The sequence below is a fragment of the Myotis myotis genome, unplaced genomic scaffold, assembly GCF_014108235.1.
Source record: "Myotis myotis isolate mMyoMyo1 unplaced genomic scaffold, mMyoMyo1.p scaffold_m19_p_4, whole genome shotgun sequence".
Taxonomy (NCBI): Eukaryota; Metazoa; Chordata; class Mammalia; order Chiroptera; family Vespertilionidae; genus Myotis; species Myotis myotis.
The window spans coordinates 100,830,205-100,855,578 of NW_023416346.1; the positions used below are offsets into that span (position 1 = coordinate 100,830,205).

Below are 25,374 nucleotides of genomic sequence, written 5' to 3' on the forward strand. Positions count from 1 at the left end.
TAAATATTTAGGATTTTTATGTTCTCCTAATGAACTGATCCCTTTATTAATATGAATGAACTTCTTTATTTCTGATAATATGTTTTTCTCGGAAATCTTTATCAGATATTAGAGTGGTCAGCTTTTAAAAAACGTATTTTTATTGATTTCTGAGAGGAAGGGAGAAAGAGAGAGCTAGAAACATCAATGTTGAGAGAGAATCATTGATTGGCTGCCTCCTGCAGATCCCCTACTGGAGGTCAAGCCCAAAACCGAGTCATGTGCCCGGACCAGGAATAGAACCCTGACCTCCTGGTTCATAGGTTGAAGCTCAAGATCTGAGCCACCCTGGCTGGGCTGGTCAGCTTTTTTGATTATTGTTTCATGATATATTATTTTTCATTTGTTTAACTTATCTATTTCTTTATATTTAAAATGGGTTACTTGTAGATATTATATAGAAAAGTCCAATATGACAATATCTACCTTTTAATGAGTATATTTACACTATTTTGCAATTAATATGGTTGGGTTTAAACCTACAATTTTGTTGTTTTCTACTTGTCTTATTAGGTCTTTGTTTCCTCTTTTCCTTTTTTACTATTTGGGATTAATTAAATATTTTATAACTTTATTTGATTTTACTGGTTAGCTCATTACTATTTAGTCATTGCATTTTAGTGGTTGTTTTAGTGACCATGGTATACATTTTTTAAAATATATTTTTGTTGATTTCAGAGAGAAAGGAGGAAGAGAGGGTGAAAGATAGAAACATCAATAATGAGAGAGAATCATTGATTGGCTGCCTCCTGCAGGCCCCCACTGGGTATTGAGCCTGCAACTTGGGCATGTACCCTGACTGGGAATGGAACCCTGACCTCCTGGTTCACAGGTCAATGCTCAACCACTAAGCCATGCTGACCAGGCATAGTATACATTTTTAATTTATTGTCAAGACAATTTACCATGACATTTTATATACTACCTTACAGTAACAGAAGAATCTTAAAATAGTATACTTTTATTTCTCTTCTACTAGCCTTTGTGCTATTGTTATTATTAATTTTGTTTTTACATGTTATAAAACACTCAATAAATTTTTACTCTAAAATGACACTTGAATTTTAGAGTAAATTTTTTAAATTAAAATATCATTCATATTTATCTACATATTTATTATTTCCAATGCTCTTAATTCCATTGTGTACATGAAAATTTCAATTTTGTATCATTTTTCTTCTGCTTGACAGACATTCTTGAACATTTTTGGTAATGTATATCTGCTGGCAATGTATTTTTTTTCTTTTGTGTGAGTAAGAAAGCCTTTATTTTGTTTTGCCTTTTTGGCATAGTTTTCGAGTTTAACAGTATTTTTTCCAGTATGTTAAAAATAGTGCTCCATTGTCTTCTAGGTTGCATTGTTTTCATTGAGATGCCTCCTATCATTCTAATGTTTATTTCCCTGTACATAAGATTCCTCCACCTCACTTTGGCTGCTTTTAAGATTTTGTTTTTTCCTGGATTTCAGCAATGAGATTATGAAACGTCATGGAAACATTTATTCTGCTTTTTTTTTTCTTGAAATTTGTTGAGCTTCTTAAATATGTGGGTTTATAATTTTCATCAAATTTGGAAAAAATTTTTAACTATATTATTACACTTCTAACCTTCTAGGACTCAAAAACATGTACGTTATGTTGAAGAAGGTCCCAGAACTCACTCTTGCTCTTTAGTTTTTCCCCATATTTTTTCATTTTGGACAATTTCTGCTTGTATGTATTCAAGTTCACAAACGTTTTCTTCTGCTGTGGGTAATCTGCTGTCAAAACCACCCACTGTATTTGTCATTTCATATACTGTACTTTTTTTCTGGAATTTCAATTTAGATCTTTCAATAAATCTTCCATTTTGTACCTCATCATGTTGTTGCTTTCTTCTACTTTCTTGAACATAAAGAATATAGTTATAATAGCTAATTCAACATTATTCTCTACTAATTCTGTACTAGCCTATTATTATTCATTCGGTTTTTATAATTGCTTTTCACCATACTGTGGACTATATTTTACTATTTGCATGCTTGATGATTTTTTTTCATTTAATTACAGATAATATAAACTTTATTGCTGCATACTGGATGATTTTTTTATTCTTTAACTACTTGTGGGCTTTGTTCTGAGATATATTTAAAGTTATTTGGAATAGTTAGATTCTTTGGAGGTTTGCTTTGTAAACCAGAATTGACTTTAGTTTAGGGTTAATTTGCCACATTACTGAGGCAATACCCTTCTGAGGAGCTTCTTAGATATTCTATGAAATATAAGGTTTTCCAATTTGGTTATTAGGAATATGAAATATATCTATTCCTGGTCCTATGTGACCTCTGAGAAATATTTGCCTGATTATTTCTAGTGGATCTTTACCTGTCCTCAATAGTTTACTCACACATTAGCACTAATCATTATTCAGCCAAAAACTTGAGGGATCCCTCTACAAATTCCCAGAATTCTCTCAATGTGTAGTTTTCTGCCATGAGCTTTTTCTTCTTCGATACACGGTCCCTCAAATTCTAGCCATCCAGTCCTCCCTGAAATCTAAACTCTGGCTTTTCAACTCAGAGTCTTTCAGGATGAGTTCCCTTTTCCCTTGGTTATGGTCTGGAAACTTTCTCCAGGTTGTCAGTGGAACAATCACAGGACTCATCTTGTTTGTTTCACTTCTGTCAGGATTTATGGTCCCGTGCTGCCTTTTGAAAAATAGCTGAAATCCATTATTTCATATATATTTTTATTAATTTTCTTTGTTTGTAGATATTTAAGATGACAGGATAAATTCTATTAGTTACTTCATCATGGCTGTAAACAGAAATTCAGGTAGCTTTTTGGAATGATGGAGTGGGAGCACTACATTAAAAGTCAGAACACCTCCGCTCCTATTGTTTCACTACTTGTTAGTCTTATGACCTTAAGAGAAATAATTGATATCTTGGTACTCAGTTTCATCTAGAAGATGGGCTATAAAACCTCTGCTCTTCTTCACACAATGAATTGTATTCTTGGTAAACTGTAATGTTCTATGTGAAAGCTATTTTGGTTAATAGTTAATATTTTTATAACCAACTGATAAATCTTACAAGGAATAATGTACGCCAAGCCACCTCCACATCATCTTAAATAATAAAAGCACAGTATACAAATTGTCCCCTCAGGAGGATTCTCTTACTAAAAACTAAGTCATTTAACTGTGTTTTATTATCCAAAGTTTAATTCAGCATAGAATAATGAACTGACCCTATTAGGGGAAGTCATCAGAAGATATGACCACCACCTAACCCAGGAGCTAGACCCTGGTAATTGGAAGCTCCTCATCCTCCCTTCTGTCATTGGAATGTACATTTTGTTTACATTCCTCAATATTAGAAACTGCTTCAAGGATACAACTTTGAAATAGAAATATTGCATTGAGACTATTTAGAGTAGGGAGATGACTGAATCCAGTTAAGACCACCCAAGGCAAGCTTAGAAAGTAAATCCCCTTGTTTATGAAGACTGCCATCTCCAAATCTGGAGTGATCAGCTTTTCTTCTGTCTTTCCCTGCCATCTGCACACAGGAGGCAGTTTCTCATTATACCTGAGGAACTCCAGACATGGTCTGCGTAGCAACAATTGGTGAGCCAACCAAGAGAAAGAAGAAATGGGCTTTGGGAAAGAAGCACCTCTGGGACAAATCCCACATTGGCCATTGACATCTATGTGAGGAGGGATGGCCCACATAACAGGTGCTTGTGGACCGCTATGCCACTGTTGGGGCACCACAAAAACACCAGTTGCTTGAAGGCATTTGTTTGAGGAACAAACACTGTGGCAAAGAAGGAAAACAAATGATTGCCACAGTGGGTTAGCCTCTACTGTGGACATTTCAGCTGGTCACTGGTGCCCAAGTAGAGGCTAAAATTCAAGTTAGAAAGTTGAAAAAAGATCTGAGATTAGAGGACATGTGGTTATTCACTACTATGCTAGCTTCAAGACTGGCAGCTAAAGTGGAAGAGTGAGGTAATAAGTTTGAGACCTTAGACTCTAAGGCTTAGAGTGATGTTTTGTAAAAACAGGAGAACAAAAAATGCTATAGATTAAGATCCAGAAAGTTTTTGAGAAAGCCGGATTAGAACTAAGAGATGGTATCTAAAAAGTAAAAACTCTGGAAAAGTGGTTAAATGAAGAGGAGGATGTTATGATGATTGATTGAGTAAAGAGATATACTGCCCCATGCTATCAGATTCCTAATACAAAGGAAATTTTAAAATAACAATTATTCCCAAAATGCCTAGGACAATACCTTACATTATTTTTCTGTTCTTTGACGTTGAAAGTCTTATCATGTTTTTAAAATGTAAACATCCCAGCAGATAACCAAAACATTGTCCACAGAGACTGAAGAATAAAAGGCTTTTAAAAAATACAAATTGCAGTGGCCAACACTTCTATATAAAAGAGCTAAAGTTTTTTTTGTGTTTTGTTTGCTTTTGTTTTTACAAAACTATTAGAAATAATGATAAAAGAAAATGACTGTATATAAAAAGTAGGATATGTGTTTCTGGTAGAAGGTATGAGGAATAGAGATGCATTTCAATTGAAGGGAAAAAGATAAAGTAATTTTATTCTAAAATAAAATTATTGTTCCAGAATAAGAAAGGAGAAAAATAGAACAAATAGAACAATAAGAAACACGTACTTGCCTTGGGTGGCCTTAACTGGATTCAGTCATCTCCCTACTCTAAATAGTCTCAATGCAATATTTCTATTTTCTAAAAATAGAAAAATAGAACAAGTTGCAAAAGACTTATAGAAAAGGATTCTTCAAAAGTAATTTTATGTGTGGTCAAGCTAAGATTGAAATGTATTTAGTTTAAAAGGAAAAAATGAGACTTTTAATATCAAGTTACACTAGTACAAAATAAGAATTTGGTTTTCTCTCTTTTAAAAAGACAAGGATTTCTTAGATTATTGGTCTTCTTTTAATAAGAAATTATAAACAAAGGTTTTTCTTTACCTTAAATAAAAGCTGCTTAAAAACAGAGTACGTGTTTTGTTTCCATTAAGTCTTTGACTACTTAAGAAAACTGAGTCTTCTCTATTTAAAGAGCTAAGTTCATTTTACAACTATGTAACTTTGAATAAGTTAAATTTTATGGAAATCAATCTATAATAATAAAAGCATAATATGCTAATTAGACCAGAAGTCCTTCTGAAGACTTTCAGGATGAAGCCGGGGCTGTAAGGGAAGCCCAGGTCCCAGGTGCTAGAGGGAAGCCAGTGCCAGCAGCCAGGGGAAGGAAGGCTTACTCTTGCATGAATTTTGTGCATTGGGCTTCTAGTCTCATATATAAGTAATGTTAAATTTCCTATTGGGTATATTTATATGAAATTCTTTAAAAACAGGTATGTCCTGGTATAAAGTTATCAGTCATAATTTTTACATATATATTGAAACATAACTAGACTTACTTGTCAATTGCATCATTTTTGTTTGTGTATGTGAACTTTCATCAGATATTTAACCAATACCATTTTTAAGTCTTGTCATTTGCAGACACTAATTGGTTTACCTAATGCTTTTGCAAAAGTGTTCTTACAAAGGTGCTTCAGTTTCCAAGAGATTGATGGAAAGACTCTGACAAGTACGTGTTTCTTATAACAGATCCATTTGCTTTCATCTGGAAGGAACAATAATGAATCTTTCAAGTGTTTCCCAAGGCTAACTGCACAGCCCGAAAATATGTCATGGGGTATAGCTCTCTTATATATCCGTTTGTGTTGCCTGCAGCCGTTCATATTTTTAAAGAGCCTTTTTTTTTCTTCAGTCCCTGAAGAGTCTCTGAAACTTGCCCCTGTTTCTTCTACACTGTATAGTAAAATTGTACCATTACATTGATGTTATAATGTTAACACGCTAAGGCTTGCTTCTGCTGCAGGACACTAAAGGTTTTGCTGGAAGATCTGTGAGGTAAAAGATGGGTGACGAACCCACAGAAAATTCAAGGCCCAAGTATCACTTTAAGGTTTTGGGACTCCACTAGTCAGATAAGATGTGTTTTGTCCCAGAAGCTGTGTTGGATAAATTCAAACTTACCCAACCCCTAAGGCTGTGAAAGAGATGCAAGCCTTTTGTAGTGACTTTGCAGTTGTGAAAGACTCTTATTCCCATCCTGGTACAGTGTCTCTGTCCTTTATGACACTTGGTTAAAAACGGGTGAGGGACATATGGACTGGGGATCAGAGCGACAAGCCACCTTTGAGAAGGCAAAAATACTTGTGAAGCAGATTGAAGCTCTAAGCATGTTCCAAACAATGTTATGCTTTAAGTTAGATGTGTCTGAGATTCCAAAATGTATGAATACTGTAGCAGGACAAAAGAAGGGGAAGAAAGCCTGTAGAAAGGGGACAAAAACCAATATACCCCCATAGAGCAATAGGAACTAGCAGTGCACACAGCACTTCTCCAGGTGTCAAGTCTCAGAACAGAATGAACCATAGCAGCCAATGTGCTGAAATCAGAACTGTTTGGTTAGTAATTGATCATGAGCCCTGGTCTTGAACCCTTTGCACTGACAATAGGCTGTTCTAAAGAGATTAACCCTATGGCTTGTACAAAGGCAAACCCAGGGATGGATGACCATGAATAAACCCTGTAGGGTCAGGATATTTTGGTCCTCCTGCAAGAGTTTGGAGTAATCCTTACTATTTTCTATGTCCTGGTTCATAAATCACTGACACCCATGGAAAGTTTCTAATTTTAAAAAGTCCTATAAAAAATGGTCTTGGACATTATTGAAAGTTTTGTGCTCATACCTGATAAATCAGTTAATGTGTCATCTTTATTAAATCACATAAAAACACAAGTGAACACCTTGAGTGATCTGAATCCCACCCTAAGGAACTTAGCAAATCAATGGTTCAAATAATAGGGCTCTGCATGGGAAAACAAAGTGTTTTCTCTTGTATGTGCCTGTATTATTGATATGGCATCTGCATTTAATGCAGCCAGATATCCACCAAATGAGCCACCTACATGTTAATAAATCCCTATGATGAACACTCAGGACACATTCCAAAAGGCATCAAATTTTGGGGGAGATCATCAGAACACATGACTTACACTTGACTCTGGACCTGGACTTGGTAATTAAGGTATCCTCACACCTTTCTCTATTTTGAATGTACATTTTGCTTGCCTTCAAGCTCACTAAAGCTGCTCCCGGGATACATTTTTGAAACATAAATGTTATATTGAGGCTATCTGGACTGGGTACAATGATTGAACCCTGTTAAGGCCTCTATATAAACTTCTAAGATTCTGACAGGCAGGTGCAGAAATATCAGTCATCAAATCTAATAATCTTACAGACACCCAAGATAACCATACTAAGTAAAGTTTCTTGTTTGTTAAACCTACCCCCTTCCAATCTGAAAAGGTCTGCCTCTCTCTCTCTCTCTCTCTCTTTTTTTTTTTTTTTTTTTGGTCTTTCCCTGACTTCCTTAGTGTGGGGATAGGGGCTGGCAAGGTTTCAGATTACAACTGAGAAGCTCCCAGCCAAATTTATGAAGCAACAACTTTGAGCTTAATGAAAAAAAAAGTTTTGGTGTTATACTTTTATTTTTCAGAGCACCACCTTTATTTGTGAATTAGGTGAAACATGAAACACAAGAGATCAGATTGTTCTCAAGCTAAGAACAAAGTTTTTACTTGAAAAACAAATGAACAAATTCAGAAAGACAAATAACTATAAATCCTATGCTAAGAGCAAATAAAACATCAGAATAACTGTACATCAAAAACAAACAAATTGCTTGAACCTTGTTCTTTCAAAAATAACATACAGGAGGAGAAGTCAGGGTGGTTTTGGGAATTGAACTTAATAAAATATTAAGATGTGTAAAAGAACTGCCGTTTGACCCAGCAATCCCACTTCTGGGAATATTACCTAAGAATTCCCAAACACCAATCAGAAAGAATATGTGCACCCCTATGTTCATAGCAGTGTTATTTACAATAGCTAAAATCTGGAAACAGCCCAAGTGCCCATCAACAGATTTAATGGATAAAAATGTCATGGTACATTTACCCAACGGAATAACATGTGGTTGTAAAAGGGAAGAATTCTTACCCTTTGCAACGGAATAGATAGTATTATGCTAAGTGAAATAAGCCAGTTAGGGAAAGACAAGTATCACATGATCTCATTTATATGTGGAATCAAATGAACAAAATAGGTCCAGAGACATGGATGCATGGAACAGACTAACAGATCTCAGAGAGGTAGAGCTGGGGGCGAGGGAAAGAGATTAACCAAAGAACATTTATGCATATATGCATAGCCCATGGACACAGGTGATAGTGTGATGAAGGCCTGGGGTGGGGTAGGGATTGAGTGGAGGGGAGCAAAGGGGGGGGGAGATATCTGTAATACTGTCAACAATATAAAAGAATTGCTATAGTAAATATGTTCCCAGAAGCTGTCACTTTAATCTGTCATTTATATTTCATTATTCTTAAAAAAAAACACACAGTTCTATTTACCTTCTTTTATAATTACCTTGCCAGAATTTGCTGATATTGCAAAAAATATATGTTCGACATCTTTTAAACATGAAGTTCGAGCAACAGACATAGAGTATATTCTAATACTATGAAAGGGTATTCATTGTTTATTTATTGGGCTATAATTACTGAAATTCATTGCCCACATCTCTTATCTTCCATTTTAGATATATAATACGCTTTTGTCACTTAGGTGGAAATATGAAACAGGGAATTTTAACCATCTATCATAAGAGTTTCTCAGAGCACAAAGAAATTGTACACTGACCTCATTTAAAAAATACTTAAAATTCGGTGTAATTAGTAATAGTTTTCAGCAACATAAAAGCTCTCTCTCTCTCTCTCTCTCTCTCTCTCTCTCTCTCTATATATATATATATATATATAATATGTATATATATATAGTGAGATGAGCAAAAATTATAAGACAATTTTATGTATACATTTTCCATATATATAAAAATATATACATCTACAGGCATAATTTCTGTACTATATGTTTAATGTCTAAATTCAAAGAGAATTAAGGTTTGCTAAAAGAAAAAGCATTATCAGGTTAATATGCTAGATCTCAGATTGTTTCATCAATTATAATTTATTAATTTTATCACAAGGTGGTAATATGTTAAAATAATAAAATACCTTTAAACTATAAATACCTTATCTTACACTCATATATCAAAACTCAGGTTATAAGATAATTTTTTTAAAAACCCACAGTTTCCGCCAAAGCCGGTTTGGCTCAGCGGATAGAGCGTCCGCCTGCGGACTGAAGGGTCCCGGGTTCGATTCCGGTCAAGGGCATGTACCTGGGTTGCGGGCACTTCCCCGGTGGGGGATGTGCAGGAGGCGGCTGATCGATGTTTCTCTCTCATCGATGTTTCTAACTCTCTATCTCCCTTCCTCTCTGTAAAAAATCAATAAAGTATATTTTTTAAAAAAAACCCACACTTTCAAACATAATTAGTTGAACAACAGAAGCATAAACAGAGTCTCAAATGGATGATTGATTTCCTGTTGCCTCAGCTCTCTTTCATACAATCCCACATGCACACTCATACAGAATATGTGACAACTAATGCTAATGATCAGTGACATATAGCATCTTCTGATGAACTAAATAGTACCTTGATCCATACGTACTGGTTGCCTAATTTGTGTATCTTTTTATATTTCTGACCGCAAGCAAATTGTGCAAGTAAATCACTTCTATCTTTTACAAGTTAGTTAAAGTGTTTCCATTGCCATAAGCTTTTACCACAAACATCTAGCAATTCACATTTTTGGTTAATACCTTTAAAATGTTGGTTGCATTTTAATTTACTGTAGTGAGAGGAAGTTAAAGAGGGTAAAGGAGATAAAATATATAGTGACAAAAGGAAACAAATCTTTGGGTGGTGAGCACATACAGATGATGTATTATGGGCTTGTACACTTGAAACATATAATTTTATTAACTAATCTAACCCCAATAAGTTTAATTTTTATTTTTTTCTAAAAATGATAAAGCCATATTTCCTTTTAAATCTATTTTTATTGATTTCAGAGAGGAAGGGAGAGGCAGAGAGAGACAAACATCAATGATGAGAGAGAATCATTAATCGGCTACCTCCGACATGACCCATACCGAGGATTGAGCCTCTACAATCCAAGCATGTTTCCTGACCAGGGATATAACTGTGACCTCCTGGTTCATAGGTTGACACTCAACCACTGAGCCACACTGGTCTGGCTAAAGCTATATTTATTCACTTAGGCTAGATACTCTTTTAGCTTTTTGTGAATCAGAATGCGTAGTCCATGTTAGACTTAAGGGTCGTTTTACCTGGGAGCAAAGAGATAGACTATTTTATTCTTTTATACCTTTTATTCCTGATTTAACTTCAAAAGTCTGAAAAACTTAGGGGGGGAAATGTGTACTCTAGTTCTTTGGGGATTAGAGAAAGATTCCCCAAAGCACACCATTTAGTGGTAGGTAGGTAACTATATATAAATGCACATACATATATAGTGTTGAAACAATATACACACATGTTGAAACAATGTACACACATGAAATAATGGAATTTTAAAGTTATGCCCTCAAGTACTTTCAATATACTAAGAAAGTGCTTAATGACTCAAAAATCTCATGAAGCACAACCCAAATCTGATAGCAACAGGTAAAAACCCTTCTTTCTTCTTTGGAAAGAAGAAAACAAAAACCCAAAACAATATCCTTCCTATACTGCCAAAGACATATCTTTGGGTCTCTTTTGAGGAACTCAGCCTTAGTGTACTCAATTAATTTCATCATATGTCTTTTAACCAATTATACTTTAATGCATTTTTTTAAAAAAGAAAGATGTGTTGTCTTTATACCTGGTGGAAAGGCTCTGTGTGTGAATGAATGCATGAATATTGTGGGTTTTTATTTATCAGTGAAATAAAAATCTCAAATTTTAAAAAAATGTAAATATGCAGACCTCTGAAAACATGTTCTTGGACCTCTAGGGGCCTGCAGACCTTAGACTGAGAGACACTGCCCTATGTGAAGCCTGTGATATTAAGATAGAAAACATATATATGTTTATTGTCAAATCATAAACATATATATCTTTGAAGAATGGGATTACTATTGACCCCTAATGTTTTTGTATTTACTGCATTTCTCCTGCCTAGTCATATTTCTCATGTGGATATGAGACACAAAGGGAGAGGTTGTTACTCAACTAACGTGCTTTTGGGTACTTCATTACAACTATATTTCTTGATGTTAATCAAACCAGATTTGAGCACAGGGTTTAATCATGACCACATTCAGCAATTATTATTTTACTGCTACAATGTAAATTAGGTAACCTGATAACCATTTGTAAAAATATTATCAAGTTTACTAGAAACTACAGATTTACTTGTGAATATTGAGAACACATGTTGCTCCAATACACTTTACAGTAATGAGAAAGAGAAACACATTTTGCTAAATAAACCTTCACTTTCCAAGTCACAATTTTAAAAAAAACAATATGCAGATGTATCACCACAGATATTTTGATTATTTATTCACTTAAATTTATTTCTTAAGCATATGTTACATTCATAGTATCATTAATGTACTATGTTACGGACATAAGTCTTAAACAAGAGAGTCAATAGAAGAAAGATTTTTCTCAATAGTGTCTTTATTACTTGTCTTTAAAATTGAAAGCTAGAAAATGGGCAATGAGTAGTAGGGATGGTAGTTATGATACTGCTTCCTGAAAAAAAAAAAAAAGCTTAATACGATTTTGAGGGCTTTACCTGCACTTAATACTTTTTTTATCTTTCAATTACAGTTTACATTAAATATTATTTTGTATTAGTTTCAGGTGTACATCATAATGGTTAGAAAATCATGTATTTTGCAAAGTAACTCCCCCCCACACACACACACTATTTCCAGTATCCACCTGACAGCATGCATAGTTATTACAATATTATTGACTGTATTCCCCATATGTACTCTACATTACATTGACTATTTTGTAACTACTAATTTGTACTTCTCAATCTCTTCACCTTTTTCACCCAGTCCCTCTTTTATTAATGACATTTGCTTTTATCACAAAATGGATTTAATAACTTCTTAAATTTAATTAATAAATGGAATCATTGAATTTTTAAAGTAGAAATATCCTTAGATATTATAAAGATTGTGCACTCATTTCACAGTTGAATAAACTGAGGGCCAGAGATTTGAAGAAACATGATTCAGAGCTTGTTTTATGAAAAATGTCTACTGTATATATTATAAGCTCTGTAATGTATAATTCACTTTGTCCAACACCTAGCATATTATACAATACAGATTTACTAAATAAGTACTTTTGAGAATGATGATACTTAGATATTAACTAAAGGACAATCCGGACTATCTTAGTTTGCTAGGACTGCTGTGACAAAGTACCACAAACTGAGTACCTTAAACAGAAATTTATTGTCTAACAGTTCTGAAGGATAGAAGTCTGGAATCAAGGTGTTGGTAGGGTTGGTTCCTTCTGAGGGCTGTGAGAGAAATATTTGTTCTAGGACTCTTATCTTGTAAATGATTGTCTTCATGGTCACATAACATTTTCCCTGTATGTGTGACTGAATTCAAATTTCCTCCTTTAATAGAGACACCAGACATATTGAATTAACAGCCTACTATACTCCAGCATGATCTATCTTAATTTAAATAATTACATCTACGATGGTCCTATTTCAAAAAAAGGGTCAGCTTCTGAGATACTGGGGGTTTGGACTTCAACAAATTAATTTAGGAGACACAATTCATCTCATAACATTGACTAATTGTTTATTTCTATAAAATATTGTAGACTGGCTTTATCCAAAAAGGCCATCAATTCCTGTACTTCCCTTCCCCCACCCCAGCCCTGAACCTACTTTTTATCCCATGATATCTATATCCTAATTCCTGAAACCTGTGAATATGTTAATTTCCATGGCAAAAGTTAATTAAGGATACAGGAGGAATTAAGGTTGCTAATTAGCTGACCTTGAAATAAGGAGATTATCTTAGATTATTTGAGTGGGCCCAATATTATCACAAGGATCCTTAAATGTAGATACTAGAGGTAGAATATTAAGTGTCAGAATGATGTGATGTGAGAAATTTTATTAACCAATGTCACACCAATAAGCTTAATAATAATAATAATAATTATAATAATTATAATAATAAAAGATTTTATCAGCCATTGCTAGCTTTGAAGATAAAAGGCAGCCATAAACCAAGGAATTTGGGTAGTCTCTAAAAACTGGAAAAAGTAAGGAAACAGATTTTTCCCTAGAGCTGCCTCCACAAAGGAAAGCCTTGCTGACACCTTGATTTTAAGCCAGTGAGACCTAATTCAGGCCTTTAACCACCAGAACTGTGAGATAATACATGAGTTCTATAACTCACTATGCTTGTGATAATTTGTTACAGCAACAAATATAAAATTAATAGAGCTCCTCTTGAAGCTATTAGTGACAATGATCTCAATATATACATGTATACACTGAGTGGCCAGATTATTATAACCACCCCATCAGTACTTCGTTGGGCCACCTTTTGCCTTCAATACTGCGGTGATTCTTCCTGGCATTGACTCCACGAGATGTTGAAAGGATGCAAGGAATCTGACACCATGCCTGATGAATAGCACTGTCCAGTTCTGTGAGATTTGATGGTTGTGGAACCAGCTGCCTGATGGCTCTTTTAACTTCGTCCCACAAATGCTCAATTGGATTGAGATCTGGTGATTGTGGGGGCCACCTAAGCAAGGTAAAGTCTCCCTCATGTTCTTGAAACCACTCCTGTACAATACGAGCACCATGGCATGGCACATTGTCTTGTTGGAAGAAGCCATCTCCATTGGGATACGCCATCAACATAATAGGATGAACTTGATCAGCAACGATACTTAGGTATGTTGTGCTATTCAGACGTTGTTCCACATGAATTAAAGGGCCCAAATCATGCCAGGAAAACATGCCCAAAACCATAACACTGCCCCCATCAGCTTGAAGAGTTGTACTCATGCATGTGGGGTGCATGCTTTCATGCTGTTTGCGCCAAATTCTCACTCTGCCATCTGCATGATGCAACTGGAAGCTTGATTCATCGGACCACATGACTATTTTCCAATGTTCGACTGTCCAATCCTTGTGTTCCTGTGTGAATTGGAGACGTTTTATCTTGGTAACTGCAGACAGCAAAGGTGTTCAAACAGGCCTTTGGCTTCCATATCCCATATGATGCAGTGTACGGCTAATTTGCCTACAAACGTCAGGTTGTTATAATAATCTGGCCACTCAGTGTATACTCTTCTGTAACACTCTTTTGACAAGTCAAATAATTTAAATAAATATCATTTCAATGGTAAAGCCATCACTATCATATTTCTTTATACTTGTGAAAATGGACAAAAGGAAATTCAGAGTTTTTTCTATGACTACTAACTCTTAGAATTCAAAGTTGTACAAGAAGACATATTTCACTTTACATCAGCTCCCCTCAGATTTTAATGTGTGTATGAATCACCTGGGGATCTTATTAAAATTCAGATTCTGATTCAGTAGCTCTTGGGAAGGGCCAGAGATTTTGCAATTCTAGAAGTCCCCCAGGTAATCATGTTGCTAATCCAAGGAATACACTTTGTGTAGCAAGTATTTAATAAATAAAGATGTACCAAACACTACCAGAAAAATAAATTTGTTTGACATCATAATGCTGAGATTAAGAAAAAGTTTCTCTCTACATTAAGTACTACTATCTGGAAAAATAAAAAAGAACTGAAACTGATCTTTAGCATATTTTATGCATTAATTGATGCTAAAAGTAAACCTACTAGTATAGGTTCTAAACAAAATGCCTGACTATTAATTCATTAATTTACATACATATTCAAAAATAACTTCATGCTGTCTAAGAATAGTGGGGATGAGTCAAGTCTGAGGAGACTTCAACACAACACATATCTGGTCTATGAAAGGGCAAAGCTCTTTGTAGAATGGGTCTCATAACTACTTTCCTAAACCTCATAGCTATTGCATCCTCATAGCACATCGAAGGTAGACTAAGCTAACCAAGCAAGAAAGTATAATATATATAAAGAAATATGTTAAAACAATATATTAGTGGAGTAGAAAACTTATAATCTGTTTGTTCACAAAACACAATCCAGAAATGCTTTCACCATTGCTTGGTACTTGACAGTAGGAATGAATAGTGTATGAGTCTGTCTATATGCTTTCTGCCAATGAAGCCAGTGGAGGTCAACACAATGATCCTTTTCTCTTAAACGACAGTCTTTCTATTAAAATTTGTTATCTCCACTGAGAGAGAAAAAATGTCATTGGTTTTAGAGACTCAGAAAGAAAGAAGTTAGGGAGAAACACACACACATGAACATACACACTTTTTAAAAATTATAAAGAAGAGAAGCCTCATTCTAGCTCTCCAACCTTTAACCTAATAGTTGAGTGCAACCTCTGTTTTAAAGTCCTTCCCTGCCACTTACTACTTGTATGAACTTGGGCAAGCACCATGTGCAAATGCTTATCTACATGAGAAAAGTGTCTACAGGGGCATATAAGTAACATGTTTGCATGGATGTTATAAGAACTTTAAAAAAATTGTCCCCAACTCCAAAGGAAGTGAGGCTAAGAAAATGTTTTCCAAAAATTTTGCCACTCTGACAAATAACATGCTTAAAGATTCTAAGGCTGGCTGGAGAATATTATGCTAAGCAAAATAAGCCAGTCAGGGAAAGATCAAGTATCACATGATCTCACTCATATGTGGAATCTAAAGAACAAAATAAACTGATGAATAAAATAGAACCAGAGACACTGAAGCATGCAAAAGATTCACATATACCAGAGGAAAGGGAGGGGGGGATGATATTAACCAAAGAACTTATATGCATATATGCATAACCCATGGATACAGACAATAGTATGATGAAGGCTGGGCAGTGGGAGGGTGCAGGCTAGAAGGGGTCAGTGGGGGGAAATGGGACATCTGTAATACTGTCAATAATAAAAATAAATTTAAAAAAAAGATTCTAAGGATCAACCCAATTGACATAGTTCTAAAACAGAAGACCAAGAAAGTAGGACAGCTTCTCTTCTGAATTTCTTTACAGATGTAAAGTATATAGCATTTAATTGACACAGTATAATCTCATTTATTCATTTGCCATGTATCTAGATCTCTGGTTAACCCAGACAATTTTGCTACTAGCTAGCATAAGAATGACTCTGTTTTCAAAGATAGGTTTCAATTTGTTGCCTTAAGATTTTATGTAGACTGGAAAGATCTCGGGGTGTCAGTGAAAACTTCTGAATTTACTTAACCTCACCAGCTCCGTTTTTACGTAGAATACATCTCTCCAAAATTTTTACTGTTTACTTCCAAACCAGTATGCCTAGATATAATGTACTCAATGGAAGTATATTAAGACACATTCAAATTCATATTTAGATAAATGGTTCCACTGCAAAATGAAAATGAACAATTCAACTATTTTTTATCCTGTTGTAGATTAACACTATATGAATATATAATTCCTTCTGGAAGTACAATATAATTTTAAAAGCATAGTTAAATATTTTTAACAACACATTTTATATACAATTTCATGCCATCTTTTTTCAACCAAGACTAACAGGGAGTATTTTAATAAAATACCTAAAAATGAATGTATGTATACACCATTTGGTAAAGGTCAGAAATGACTGATTTTTTAGAAATAGTATTGGTTTCATGGAAAACATTATGGTATAAAACACACACACACACACACACACACACACACACACACACACACACTCATTAGGCTGGGTCTCCAGAGATTTAGATCTTCACCAAAGCTCTGCCCAAAAAAATCATTATATATTAACTTGGCCAAGTATAGCTTGGTGATTAAAAGTCAAATAGACCTACTTATGTTTGCATCCTGTGACATTTTATAACTATGTGGTTCCAGGAAAGTCAACTACTTTGAGCTTTTTTCCCACCTCATTTGTAAAATGGAAAACCATACCAGAAACTATCTCTTATGAATATTGTGAAGTTTAAATGTGACAACATATATAAAGTTGTCAGCACAATTCCTGGCACTAAATTCTTAATACACATTAGCACTCATTAATGCTGGTAAGGCACTTCACTGTTCTGGTCTTCAGTTTCCTATGTAAAATGGGGAAATTGTCTTATCATTAGAAAATCTCTATCAACTCAACTTACAACTTAAATGAGCAATCCCAATGTCATTCTCTCATTCAGAAAGGAATTGTAAAATAAACCCTAAAAATACAAACACTACATTCTTATATTTTTTCATATATTACTTTAAGCTCTCTAGAGTAAGGAGCACATTTCTAAGCCTTATATTCTATCTGGAGTGTCCTACCTATGAACAGTGTTATCTATTGGTCTACATGTAAATGTCAAGGTAATTCTTATTAATTACTATGCAAGCTGGCTACAACCTAAAACACTTTGGTGGGATTCATATAATGTAGGTAATAAGAGAAAAAAATAAGAGAGACAGAATTTTTCACTTATAGTAAATAACATTCATAGTTCACTTACAATAAACTATAACAATGATTTTCAAATTTACATGTTCTAACACCCTTCTGGACTCCTTTTCATCCATGTTCCTTCCTGGACCACAAACCTTGATGTAATATTGGGATGATGCCTCCAAGTGAAGAAGCATTCAAAGTAAAATATATTTTAAAATCTCTATTTTAAACAATGGTCATGCATTCTTTCAAATAAAACAGCTCTGTGGAACAAACAATGCAGTTTGAAACCCAAGGGGTAGAAAAATTGATAACTGATATATTATATAATAGCAACCATTGCAATGAATAGCTCTGGTTCAAGAGACATACAAATGAGAACTATAAGTGATAGTATAAAGCAGCAGTGGTAAAATATATTGCAATAAAAAGAGTGAATAATTACTAGATTTTAATATAAGATACATAATGCAATGTCATATAAAAGAAATCTAGAAAAAATAAAAAAGTCTTAGTATTTTTATAACTGAAAAAATAGAGAGAACCACTTCTGGGATAATGATCCTTTGGTTTTGTTTATATGGACAGAACATATTTGGAGGCGACCCACTATTATAAAGCTATCAGATATTAAAGTGTGCATACATTTTTGAGAATATATATATATATATATATACTTTGTTTCTCAATTCCCAAGCAATGGGGAACAAAGACCACATATGGCTGCAGATATTTCAAATACTCATCTAGATCCAGGTGCTGTGGGCAGAAGATAAAGAAGTAGATAGCATAGTCTCAACCCTTAATAAGGCCTTTAAAATGCAGTTGAGGAGTCTAGTCTAACACACATACACATACACACAAGTACATTAGAAGAAAATAAAGCAAACAGAGAGTTACAAATGTAAGAAATGATGTAAAAGTTCAAGAAAAGTTGAGCTTAATAAGGGTTGAGTTTGACTTGGAAGGTACTTTTGGAGAAGTGTAACTTGAGATAAACTTCCAAAGTGGGTAAATGTGAATAAGCAGAAGAGAGGGCATCCTAGGTGAAGAGAGTGGTAGTGGTGTTAGGAGCAAAATTCTGGAAGTAGACTGTTTAGGGGACATTAAGAACAGTCATGCAGTGAAGAATAAAGTAAAATAAGGTACCTCTGGTACAATGAAACCAGATTATAAAGCCATTTTCAATCCAAGTGGAATTGGGCTTGGAAAAATAGATTATAGAGAACCAATGTTATTTTGGTGAAGAAAAATGACTTGATGAAAGAAATGTTCACGGACACTTAGTCTGACAGGAATTTTGGGCACAAGGGAAGGATAACTAGGAAGCTCTTGATGTGACTGGGTGGGTGTTGATAAGAGAAAAATGGTAGCAGAAGTCTTTCAAAGGAAAATTCACCAGGACTTGATAACCCCTTAACTATGAGAAATAAAGAAAAATCCAAATTTTGCTGTGAAATACTCAAGACTTCATGATCAAAGAGTAGGGCAAAATTAACACTACTGTACAATTTATCCACCAAGGACAGGCAGGCAGGTTGTTTCTCACAGTTTCTGAGTAATGTAGCCTCTCCCAATGAAGGGGAGTTGGATGTGGTCTCTCAAAATAGGATTTGCCATTGGTGGTTCTAGCAGAGACACAGAGGAAGAAGAAAGAAGGACTTAGCACCAAACCTGAAACAGAGACCAAGGCTTTATAAGAGATAGTTCCACAAAGAAAAACAAAAGACAAGAAAGAAAAATGTCTTAGAATTTTGAGTCTCCAAAATGGACCTCACCCTGATTCTCTCCAAAGAGTTTAAATTTCACAGTCACTGAGTGGCACTCCAAATCAGAATTCCTTGAAGAATAAAAGTTTGATTAACTTGAATAATTAGTGTTTCTTTTTCTCCAAATTGTTTCTCATCTCAGTAGTTTCTATTCCACAAATACCTCTCTGAATTCCTTGCATTATTCCAAACCTGATATCTGCAGATTAAGAATTTGCCTTCTTAAATTCATCAGGCCCATTTTGGGTCTGGGTATACTCAGTAAGCCAGTTTCAAAAGTAACTGGCAGATTTCTCTTCAACTGGCACTTGTAACATCACAGGGCCAACCCCTAACCCTCCCCTTATTCTGCCCAGGCAGAGCTAAACCCCACCCCTTCCAGCGAAATGGAAAAAGCGCTTGCGCATACTCCAAGCCTATTCTCCTCGCCAAGAACTGCCCCCTCTAAGTTGTTAGAGCGCAGGCGCAGCACCCTCGGTGCGTTTGAGTGGGGTTATGAGAAATCTACTGTCCAGTGAAATCTAGAAGTGATAGAATTCATCCCCCCCCCACCACCACCACTCCTTTCTTCCGAGGCAGAGGCGCCACTTCTTCCTATTCCGGGGCCAGAAGCTCATCCCCAAAGTCGCCTTATCTCTGAGCAAATCCTTTGCTTTCTGGCAGTGCCCACTGTATCGCTATTCTCAGCTCATTTGGAACCTCAAGCTGCCTTCAGCCTTCGCTCAGGAAATAGAGGAAGTTAGCTCCCCCAAACCCGCACCAGTTTGTTGTCAGCCTCATTAGGCCTCTGAACCTACAGTCCCCCCACTGGGCAGAGCATTAACTAGGTGCCTTGTTTGCCCTCCTTCACCCTTCACACCCACCCAATCTGGGTGCTTACCTCGGGCGTGATGCAGTCACGGGAGGGATCAAGGATCCCAGATCAAGCCACTGTTGGGGCCGGCGGATTCAGCGAGATTTTTCCTGGGTCTCCACTGCCTCTTCACACAATGAAATCAGCGTGTCCGATCATCAATTCTCATCATGATCGTGACGTCACAAAAGACAGCGGCCAATGGGAGCCCGAGATCAGCTCCGGACAGTCCCTGGCCCCAGCCCAGACCCAGGAGTAGGGAGGGGGAGTGGAGATGGCTGCTTGCAGTGGAGCTGCCTCTTCCCTGCACCTCTGAGCTGAGTGCAAGGCTAGGCCTCTCTGTACCTCTCCCTCCTGAATAGCTGTGAACGCCCAGCATCCCTGTAGTTATATGCTAGCCATTTGAGCAGGTGCTGTCTGGTCTTACAACTTGAGATACACTTTCAGCAGAATTATTGAAAGCTGCCAAAATCAAATGAGCACATATAGAAATTATAGTCTGTTGTGGTCAATGTTCAATTGACAGTTATATAGTCAGTATTCCTAAAGTCAAGGAAGTGTTCATCGAGCCTTTGAATTTGTCAATAAGTGATAGCACACTGTTTTATGTGACCTATTGACTATGACTACTGAAGCAAGAAATTAAAATTATGGATTCTGTTCACCTAAACTCAATCTCTGTTCTCCCAGAAGTTACTTGTGTCATCACCATTGCACCATTACAAAAAAGAAAAAAAATCTCAAGCCATATGTTACATCCTTTAACATTCATTTGATACACTCCCAAAATTTGTTGGATGTAATGAGAGATATAGAATGTATTGGTCCTCTGCTATTTTAGAATTTGCAACATTATTCAGAAAGTAAGATTAGCACAGATTTAAAAATTCACAACAATAAAGTAGAGGACATGATAATGTGCTCAGTCATGAGTGACAGACAAGCTACATCATTTAATGACTGGAGACATCAGTGAAGTGATGATAGTTGGGGAAGCATTCTATGCTGCAGTTAAAGCTTGAAATGGTCTTGGATGGTGGATAGGAGAGGATAAAAAGCACTGTCATAAAGAAGAAGAAAGAGGTAAAAGTAAAAAAGTATAGATATATATGATGTGACAAATAGAGGGTATATGATTAGGACTAGTGAATAGGACAGACTGATAATAAAAGCTTTTCAAGTAGGCAAGAACTTTGATTTTATTAAAAGCCACTAATGGTCCTGAAATAAAGGTTCCTCAACCCTCTACTACTGTCTGATGATGAGAGCAGTTAGGGTAATTAAAAAAAAAATTAGATCATGCCTAACTCCAGAATACTCAACGTCTTCCATTCATATATATTATAAAATGCAAGCTTCTTACCATAACCCAAAGATCCTGAATGATCTGGCCTTTGCCACTTTTCTGGCTTCACCTCCTGTCATTCAATCACTTTCTAATCACACTGGCCTTCTCTCCATTTTTCAGACAAATTAAGCTCATGTCCACATCGGTGCCCTTGCACCGTTGCTTCCTCTGTCTTTGAATGACCAACTCTCTCACTTGATTCAAGTCTCTACTCAAATGCAACCTCTTTAAAATTAGCATTTAATTTGTTTAAATGTAACAATTTTAAAGAAGTTACATAACTTCTTTAAAAGTAACTTCTTTATAATTTTAAAGAGATTGCACTATAACCCTATTTCAAATTATGATCTTTTCAACATTCTTTATACCTCTCTATAACTCCTTTCATTTTATTTGTATTCATAACACTTATTGCCTAAATATACTCTATATTTAGTCATTGCAAATATAAGCTCAATGAAGATAGGATTTTGGGTCTGTTTTGCTTATTATTATATTTTTGCCATCTAGAAGACTTCTGACACAAAGGAGAACAATTTGTAAGCACTTGTTGATGGAATGTCTGAATGCAAACTCTAGTTGATCCCCAATCTGATTCAATTGCAAAGTGATAATTCAGTCATCAATTTTCAATTGAATCAGATCAACTAGAGTTAGATAGTCCAGGCAGTTGTGATAATCCAGCTTCTAGAAAACTTGGGTTTATATCAAGATGTTAAGAGCAGAAATGAAGATAAATGATTAAAACTTAGACATTTTAAAGACAGAATGATAAAGGTGAAAGTGTAGATTCAGAAATGACTTACCTATGATGGATTAACACATTCATTATGAACCACTGCATATCTTGAACTTGGTTGATTTGAGACCAAAAGAAGGGCATGGTCCTTACCCATGAAAAATGTGTAGTCCAACTGACAAGAAAAGATATATATAAAACCACAGTACAAAAAGATAATTAAATTCATGTAGTTGCTCATTCTTCTTTTCCCCCTCACACTCCATATCCAAGCCATCAGTAAGTCCTATAAACTACTCCTTCAAAATATGTCCCAAATCTGAACACTGCTTACTTCCTCCGTCACTACTATACTAATTAGTCACTATCTACTCTAGCTTGAACAAATACAAAAGCTTCTTTTATGTTTTCCTATTGTATACTATTGTCTTTTAATACATTCTCTTAAGAGCATACAAAATAGTCTTTATAAAGTTGAATCATATCACTCCTCCACTTTAAAGCCTTCCAAATGTTTCCCATTACATTATCAATCAAGCCCTGAATCTTTGTTATGACTTACTTCCCACCACTTGTTTTTGCTTTGTTTCACTGTGCTACATTGGCCATAAGCTTGCCTTTACCCCTTCCTGTAAAACCTATTCCCTCTTCAGACACTAGCTATGCCTTCTTGGGAAACTCTTCTCCATATCTTTACCTAGCATATTTCTTCAATTTTAGTTGTCTGTTATATTTAGCCTCTCAGATGTATCTTCATGGATCAATTTATTTAAAAAAAGAATTCCCAAATCACTCCATCTCTTCTACTTTTTTTCTGTGATTTACTATTCTCATATCACTATGAGAAATCACACAATTTGCATACTTGTTTATTTTGCTTTTCCCCATGTAGTAAGGTCTTTATGTCTCTTATTTACTGTTATAACCCCAGGACTTATAACTGTACTTGTCATGTAATAAGCACTCAGTGAAGCTTTATTCAATAAATGGATGTAGAAAAGCATAAGTTGTGTAGTGTAGGCTAGAGTAACAAGCATTCAGAAATCATATATGCTTTTAGTACCATGTGTTAGGTATCCATACTTATCCTGTTCAGAATTTATCTGTGCTTATTGAATTTATAGGTGAAAACAATCTGGGAGAAATAACAAAAACATGGATATTAGCCAAGATTTCAAAGATCTCAAAAGAGTCAATATACAAACACAGCAGAGCTAAACAATAAGTCTTACTTTTAGGTTTACAAAAATCAGTTGTGGAATCAAAGGATAGGAAATAAATATTTAAGGTTGGGAATTTTTATATTAAAAATTATAACTTTAATATGAGTTGGTATACCATAGCTGTTAAACAAGACAATTGAGGCTTAAACTACATTAAGAAATTTTAACATCTAAAAAAAGAAAGTTAAGAACCCTACTGTCTTCTACACTGATCAGACCATATCTACTAGGTTCATCTGATAGTCCCTTATTTTAAAAAGAAAACAGGAATGAAGTGGCATCTAAAAATATATGATATAATGAAAGGCTCAAGGAACTGAGGATGCTTATTTTAAAGAGGGGAAGTCCAGGAGAAAATATAACTGTTCTCAAATATTTGGAAGACTACAGGTGCAGACATATGTGACTTATTGTGTAGTTATGCAGAAATCAAAACCAAGGCCAAAAAGAGAATTAACAAAGTTATTTAAAATTACATTGATTTATCTGGAAGAGCTGATTTTCATTAATCAGAGTCTCAATGCTTTGCTTGTAGATTACTGAGGCTGTTCTCTTACTGGTTGCTGTCCAACTTTCAAGCATTTTGCAGCTTACTGATATTTCCAATCAAAGTTGTGCATGAAAAATTGTTGAGGATATTAAAATTAGCAGTTTTCCATTTAAATCCTCTTGATTCAAAGCATAATGACAATAATTTTAAAATGAATAAATTTTAAGTTTATAGGTTCTTCATAGATTTGAATTATCCATAACAGTCTTGTTCTTAGTATTTTGGTTAAAGAGATGCCATTTGGATTAACTTCCCTCTCCTTACTGTGGGCGAGGTAAGAGTAAAATCAAAAGGAAAAATACACTCTGGCACAAAACTTTGGTGGAAAATTCCTTAGAATCATTAGTATGTCCTCTTTTGCTCTAATGATTCTGTAAATAACTTCTGCAGAATACTAAATTTCTTCTTTTTTATTTTATTTATTAAGATACCTCATTTTAAAGAAAATGTATTAATGAAACTGGTTCACCTAACATTTCTGAAATAAAGCATTTCTGAGTATATTGTTTATTTTTTGTTTGTTTTTTTGGTATGATGTATCACTAATATTCTGTTTGTTTCTACTTTAAAATGAGTGTTTTTCCAAGATCAACACCTGGGGACTTGTTAGAAATGCAAATTTGAGAGCCCAACCCACAGATTCAGAAACTGAGAGTAAGACCTAGCATCCACTGTTTTAGCAAACTCTCCAGGGAATCCTGATGTATGATAATGTAAATTCCTATGTAATAAAAGTAAGCATAAACTCATTCTTTTGTATGATTCCAATGTATTAAGCTATGAGTATAAAGGGTAATAACAGAGATAATTATATTCTGAAAACATTTATTTGTTCCTATTATGCATCAGCCACATAGAATTTACTAAAACATGATTTTTGTTCTCAAAATATTCACAGCTTAGTATAGCAGTTACAAACTTAAACAGAAAATGCAAAATAATCAGCTAGAGATGGGTGAGGTAGAGACAGGAGTCTGGGGTGAATCAAGGTAATCTGATGCTATGAATATGAGTGATGCCCTTTGCAGAGTAAAGTTGTATTTCTGAAATGTCAACATCTATATTCCTGTATAGCTTCAAATGTTTTTTTTTGTTTGTTTGTTTGTTTTACTTTTAGCCAAGATATTGAAGCCAGGATAAAGAGAGAGACTAGAGCCTCAGTTTTCTAATTTAGTAGTTGTGCAATAGCAAATTTTAACCTAATATCAAACTAAACTACAAAGCCATTGTAATCAAGACAGCCTGGTGCTAGCATAAGAACAGGCATATAGA

General features: G+C 35.0%; 1 protein-coding gene across 1 annotated transcript in view; it reads right to left on the bottom strand.

The window, feature by feature from the left end:
• HDX (highly divergent homeobox) overlaps window positions 1–20,363 on the bottom strand; it is a 145,022-nt gene extending 124,659 nt beyond the window's left edge. Inside the window, exon 1 of the mRNA XM_036305208.1 lies at window positions 20,270–20,363. The gene's annotated coding sequence lies outside the window, so the exon portion shown is untranslated. The remainder of the gene's footprint in view (window positions 1–20,269) is intronic.
• Window positions 20,364–25,374: the final 5,011 nt, after the last annotated feature.